The sequence below is a fragment of the Prionailurus bengalensis genome, chromosome B1 (genome assembly GCF_016509475.1).
Source record: "Prionailurus bengalensis isolate Pbe53 chromosome B1, Fcat_Pben_1.1_paternal_pri, whole genome shotgun sequence".
Taxonomy (NCBI): domain Eukaryota; kingdom Metazoa; phylum Chordata; class Mammalia; order Carnivora; family Felidae; genus Prionailurus; species Prionailurus bengalensis.
Window position 1 is genome coordinate 21,758,764 of NC_057344.1, and position 7,419 is coordinate 21,766,182.

General features: G+C 40.5%; 1 pseudogene; it reads left to right on the top strand.

Moving 5' to 3' along the window:
• The first annotated feature begins 1,080 nt into the window (after positions 1 to 1,080).
• Positions 1,081 to 5,979, top strand: LOC122468602 (annotated as a pseudogene).
• The last annotated feature ends 1,440 nt before the right edge of the window (positions 5,980 to 7,419 follow it).

Consider the following 7,419-nt stretch of genomic DNA (forward strand, 5'->3'; position numbering starts at 1 on the left):
AAATAAACATTAAAAAAATTAAAAATAAAAAAAATTTTAATGTTTATTTATTTTTGAGAGAGAAAGGAAAATAGAAAATCTTTAGTGGGTTCCATGCTGTCAGAGCAAACCCCAACATGGGGCTCCAACCCACAAGCTGTGAGATCATGACCTGAGCCAAAGTTGGATGCTCAGCTGACTGGGCCACCCAGACACCCGAAAACCATCATTTTTAAAAAAACAGGGATAAAAACCAATATTCACAGGTGTAAAAGGTCTTTGCTGTTTTGCATTAGTGGTAATACATGTTAAAAGAGAGCTACAGGGGCACCTGGGTGGCTCGGTCGGTTAAGCCTCCGACTTCGGGTCAGGTCATGATCTCTTAGTTCTTGGGTTCAAGCACAGCATCGGGCTCTGTGCTGACAGCGCGGAGCCTGGAGCCCGTTTCAGATTCTGTGTCTCCCGCTCTCTCTGCCCCACCCTGCTCTTGCTGTGTCTCTTTCTCAAAAACAAACATTAAAAAAATTAAAGAGAGCTACAAATGAGGGACTATCCCTGGCCACATGAGAAAACAAGTCCCAATGAAGATGAGCAATCTTAGAACTTCTTCTCTAAAGCAAAGGACATGACCCTGGATGGTGATTCTTGTCGCAGCATCTTAAGACTTACTACTAGAAGAAATTATTTCCAGATTTTGCAAGTAGGATGTTAGTTTTTGGTTAGTGTGTTTTTTCTTCACAAATGTTTGGATTAGTGGTCTCTGAAGTTAAAAAAAAAATCCCTGGGTAGATGTGAAAGTAATATTAGTTGATTAACTTCTGTGTGGGAAGTACTAAGATATATACAAAGGTGAAATCGATTGATAATGCCTTTTTTAAAATTATCAAGTAGAACACGTGATTTAGGAACGTAAATAATTCTAGACTAAAACTCTCCGAGGGCATTGCATATGGCTTGGCCAAAGTTTTTCTCCTGAATTTGTTTATTGCCTCACTGATAGAAGTAAATAGTCGATAAGAGTTTGCTAAATTAGCAATACGGAATCACCTACTATAGACAAATTCACTTATAAGATATGTATATTGTGCTCTGGATCACAGAATGGAAACAGATCTCAGATCAGGTGGATTTGATGACCTTGAGCTGGGCCCTCCAAGGCGAGTAGGACTTGTACAGAAGGGAAGATACTAAATGACAAGAAAACAGAGAGAACTGAGGACTAGCATGAACAGGCATGGTGATCAGTGAAGGAAGCAATGCGAACCTACAGAAGGCAGATCCCATCCACATCCTAGGCGTTCTTGACCTGGTCTTTATTCTTTGGACAATATGCAGCTTTTGATGTTCAGAGAACATAACAGGGGTATGTAGGTCGAAGTGGAGAAGGAATCACTGGGGACAAGAAAATGAATCTGGATCTTCTACCTGGCAGTCTCAATGACTCCAGGAGTGAGGGTTCACATAAGGTGATAAGATTATCTATTAAGGAAATTTAATGAGCAAATTTAATTTAAAATAAATAAAATAAAATTTAGTTGGGAAAACTGTAATCCTTATGATATAACACTCTCTTCATTTTCTAAGCATAGCTTGCTTTCATTCAGCCATATATTTATTTTTATGTAAAACAATGGAATAAGCACTATGAACAGCAAACCAAACTGTTCTCCCCAACCACCTGGTACTTCTTCTTCCCAAATGGTTTCTGTGGCGACCATTTCCTTATTTCCTTTTTCCATGGTTTTCCTGCATTTATGTGCATGTCTCAAAAAGCCTGTTTTTTTCTGGTTTGTTTTTTAGTAGTTTTTAACTTTCTAGAAAGGTATTATGTATGTATTATTTTGGGACTGATGTCTCTCACTTAATTATTTTACTAAGACCTTTGAAATACATTGAAATGCAATTTCCTTTTGCATTTTTATTTTTTTTTCTTTTAGTTGTGATGAACTTGATAATGACCCATTGGTATTTTAATTCATTCATTCATTTGCCAAGTTTAGTTTGTTGCCACTAGGACAAATTCATGAGAAGGCTGAGTCCACACTTAGTTTCATCTGTCATAGCCATACAAGAGTTAAAACTGTTAAATTCAACCTTAACTTAATTGAAATGGCTTTGCTATCATCCAGTAAATATCAGTTATAAAATATAAACATAGCTTTTTTGGCTATGCATGGTAGGACATTGCTTCAGATGCACCATAGTGAGATAATTTTAGCAAAATATCATACATTTCATGAATTTGTAGTTATCACGCCCCTAATCCGAATATGCATTAAATATGTGCTAAAGTAGTAAATATTAGATGTGCCAGTTACAGATACATATAAAGATGATAACTCTGGGTGATGCTTAATCTCTCAGATCAAGCAAAGCTGAGTAGAGAAATTTTGTCATATTTGACTATTCAAACATTTTTTTGATATTACCCTAGAAAAAAGTTCTGAACCACATGGATTTTTTTTTTTTTTTTAGTTATTCACCGTCTCTGGGAAAAATTTGGGACTTGATTAAACAGAAAAAAATGTAATTGCCTAATTTCACAAGAATGTACACAATTTGACATGCATTTTTCTGAATCTAAGTCACATCAGAAGGATATTTTTCCAGATATGTGTGTCTTTTCTGGATTATGACTTTCCCTGCTACCTAATAATATTCCGGAATTAGGGGGACCAGCTTATCCCAGTTTGCCCGGGCTTTCCAGTTTTAACACTGAAAGTCCTGCCTCCCAGTAAGGGCCATGCCCATAAATGCTTTGTCAGGCACCTAGAATCATGAAGAGTTAGGTCACGTCATGTATCACTAACACACACTCTTCCAGTGATGGATTTCAGATATATTAGATTCTCATTTACATTTTAATACATTTGTACTATTTCAAGTTAATATTTTGTAGTATGTATGAAAACCCTAAAATATAAATATTTAAAAGCTATCCTTTTAACTAATTTGAATTATAGAATATTTATAAATTCATTTTATTTCTTTTAAGTGTATATAGTCATTTGAACTAGAATTTCTCATTATACTTTAATGAAGAAATGAGAACGATCTGTAACTAGTATTTCAGTTGTTTGTATGCATTGCATGAAAATAATTTGTTTTAGCAATACTTAGATTTAAAGAGCTTCCTGTTCTAATTTTCTTTCTCTAAAAAGGCTTAGGAAAACTTATTCTGAGAGGAAATAGAGCGTCGTACCTTCAAGCATGTCTTCTGAAATCAAAACCTGGGAGCAAAAAGCCTGACTCTTCCATGTACTAAACTATGCGATTTGGGCAAGCTGCTTAAGCTTATGAAGACAGTGTCTTTATCTTCACATGGTCTAATAATTAGTGCCATTTAGGCTCTCCAGTCACTGTTCTTTGGCCACTGCCCTTTCCTTCTCCTCCCCTGGGTCCCTAGCCCTGCTGACTGCTCACAGCCCTCCTGTGGCTGCTTTGTGTTGTCAGCACCCCACACTGTGACACACGTCCCCGTTGCACTTGCCTTGGGCTCCTGGGTCCCTGGGTTTTCTAGGCGGGCCCTTTTAGTTCCCAACATGATGTCAATTACATGGTTATGGGACTACCAGAAAAAAAAGAAAGTAGTGGCACACCTTGAGAAGTTAGATACAGGATGGGCTAATTTGGGCAATCTTTGCCATTTCACCATGATTTTCAATCAAGGCTTTGAGATTGTGTTGAATGACTACAAGTGGTCTGCCTTTTTTAAGTACAAAGAAGAGGGCAGCAAGGTAACCAGTAGTCGTGGACTCTGGGTCTGGAGTTCTTTCTTGTCCAGCAAGATAATGGATGCAGAATTGACATGTGAGAGAGCGTAATGTCTGGGAGGAGACAAGAGCCCCAAGTAAGGGACCTTGCTCCATTTTTATTAGGATCAGAAGGTTTACAAGAGTGATGGGTGTGAGGAAAAGGGGGTTTTGAAGATATGCAGCGTTAGGGGTTTGGGTCAATCCCAAACAAAGTCCTGGTGCCTGGCAGATGGTTGTTTAAGGCAGGCCTGAGGCGCCAGGTCTGTTTACCTTATCTTGCCTAGGGGACAAGAAAGACAGAGCATGCTACCTCAGGGTCAACAAGGCACCTTTCTTTTGCTAATTAGCTCTGTTCTGGGCAACTTGGCCCTGCTGTGGTATAGCCCTGTTCACCTGTTTACCTATTTTGGTCCTTCCTTCCTTTGAAAGCAGCTTTCTGCTATTGTACTAAGTTGGGGGGCGTTTCCGCCCTGAATACTTAATCTTGTCTACCTAATTTTGGATGCTTTCATCCTGAGGCTTCCTGTTCCTATATGCCTTGTTAACCCATGGGTGCGAGCTCAGGGAATTCCTTAGCTTCTCCTCCACAACGAGTTGCCACCGCAGAGACCATGCCTGGATGGGTGCATGATGTGCCAAGCTGGAAGTAGGCTCATTTCCTCGGAACTAAAGTGGGAACTACCTCTGAGAAGGTGAACATGAACACAGCACACCCTGAGAGTCTCCAGGGAAACTACTCTAATTCTAATACCCTCTACAAATATAACCATGGTTTTGTGAAAGTGATCCATGCCGTTCAGAAGTCTTAAAAACATTTTTTTTAATGTTTATTTATTTTTTTGAGACAGAGAGAGACAGATCCTGAGCGGGGAGGGGCAGAAAGAGAGGGAGACATAGGATCTGGGCTTCAGGCTCTTAGCTGTCAGCACAGAGCCTGACTCATGGGCTCGAACCCACAAACCATGAGATCATGACCTGCGTCAAAGTTGGGCGCTTAACCGACTGAGCCACCCAGGTGCCCCCAGAAGTCTTGGACGGCAACCACATACATGGAACATGAGATGCTTACCCTAGGAGAGAGGATTAGGAGAGGCAGTAGCCACAGCTGGAGAATCCCACCACTGACTGTTGAAATACACGAAATGGTTTTACATTTGCCAGCCTCTTGACTGGAGAAATGTTTGTGGTACCAATTTTGTTCCTCCTGTTCGAAGCCAAGCATCTTGTGGAAGCTGCTACTCATTTGCTTCCGTGGGTATGCTGGAAGCAAGGATCCATACACTAACCAACAATACTCAGACCCCAATCTTGAGTCCCCAGAGGTTGTCTCTTGCAGCCAGCACGCTCAAGGCTGTGAAGGTGGGCCGTACCTCATCACCGGAAAATATGCCCACGATTTTGGGCTGATAGAAGAGCCACGCTTCCCTTACACAGGCACTGATTCTCCATGCAAACCGAAGGAGGACTTGCTTCCATTACTACTCCTCCGAGTACCACTATGTGGCAGGCTTCTACGGGGGCTGCAATGAGCTGGCCTGTCGTGGCCCCGTGGCAGTTGCTTTTGAAATCTATGATCTCTTCCTCCACTGGCACAGGGGGATCTATCTACTACTACACTGGTCTGAGAGACCCTTTTTTTGTTTTGTTTTTTGACAGACCCTTTCAACCCCTTTGAGCTGACTAATCATGCTGTTTTGCCCGTGGGCCACGGCACCGACAGCCTCGGGGTGGATTGCTGGATTGTTAAAAATAGCTGGGGCCCTAGCGGGAACGAAGATGGTTACTTCGGGATCCTCAGAGGAACCGATGAGGGTGCAATTTAAAGCACAGCGGTGGCAGCCACCTCGGTTCCCAAATTGGAGGGTGCACATCCCGGCATCTCATCCTGACCGCCATCAATCACGAAAGGGCAGACTGGAGACTTTCACAGCAGCAATTTCAGAACATTACAAATAGATTCCTATGAAGATTTCTGCCTTCAGCGTTAAAACTGCCTTCTATTTGGGTACACCTCCCCCTTGACCACCGGCCTGCTTTCCAGCTATGCAGTACCAAAATGCGGGATTTTGTTAGTCATTTGTAATTCGCACGTGCTATAGTTTTAAAAGCCTTTTTGAGAACACAGCCTTATTTTTACGTTGTGAAAAATCACAGGAAAATATGCAAGGTCCGTTAAATGTTTAAAAAGTTAAAAGATTTTTAAAATATTTTATTTCCTTGGAGACCGAGAGAGAGCATGAGTGGGGGAGGGACAGAGAGAGAGAGGCAGAGAGAGAATCCCAAGCAGACTCTGCAATGTCAGCATGGAGGCTGATGTGAAGCCCAACCTCATGAGCAGTGAGATCATGACCCGAGCTGAAATCAAGAGTCAGATGTTTAACGGACTGAGCCACCCCGTGTCAAAGGTTTTCTGTAAAAATAATAATAATAATAATGAATACCATTTGGACACTTTTTTATAAAGACTAAATGAAATAATGTAAGGTAGTCATGTATAGTGTCTCATACTTTGAAGTTTTAAGATTTTTGCTAAAGTAGCTACAAGGTAAGTTGAGCCCGGATTTGTGCTCTGGCAACATCTGTTCTATTTATTTTTTTTTTTTCTGTAATGGGAATGAAGATTTTAAAATTAATTTTTGGTGTGTGTGTCTGTGTACTTGATGGCCTCATCACTGGGGAACTCCAAAACATATTTGATGAAGGAATTCTAGCATCTCTGGCCAATTGCCCTTTTAATTGAGTACCCAGGTAGCAATGGGACAGCTAACCTGAGGTAGATTATTTCTCCTATAACTCATTGTCCTCGGTCAGATTTTTCTCAGGGGATGGGGCTAGAGTGAGTAAATTGACTATGTTTGCTCATGTTCATTCTCTTATTGTAGATATGTCTTCCTGAAGTAAATGTTGAGTTTTTAATTGGTTTCAGAATGATTTAATCAGTGTTTATGCTCTGGTCATAAAGAACACTCTGTGATAGGCTTGCCATCTGTTCAAGATAAAAATGAAATCCCTTTTGAAGAAGCGGGCAGTTGATAGAAAGATTTTAATGAATGTTTAATGTTATTGTATCTATGTGAGGGGCTTATGGTGACAGTAACATAAATGTGTAAGCCTAAGGGCTCAATCTTAGTGTTTCAGCTTCTATTAAGTCTCTGTTGGAGAATTGTATTTTGAATCTCTGAAGTTGTATACCGAAGTGATAGAGGGTAGATTTAATGCAGTAAAATGTTTGCTCCAGTCAAGTACTGGTTTGAATCTGCTCACTCCTGCCTGGTCACTGCCTTCCAGTAGAATGAGTCTGTTCATTCCGACCGAATGGTTTTCTCCTTCAGGAACCCATCTTTCTTTAAAATGTATGGATTTTAGGAAATACTTTCATCTGCTTGGAATCTAAACCATGTTTAGATCTTACTACTCTAATGTACAGTAGGTTTTTGTTGTTGTTGTTGTTGTTGCCGATACACATCCTAACAATATTTTTTCATGTTTGAATGACCTTGCTTCTCATTCCAGGTATTTTGTTTCTAAAACACGGACCCATTATAGTATCGTGCACATCTTCTCAGATCCTTGGTGTCTCTTCAAATTGAAGCACACAGTCCTAGCAAACTCAGTAAGAGGTCTAGCCAGGGAACAATTTTCTCATTTAAGGTTGTCACTGCATATCGTTTAGTTTCCACTTGGA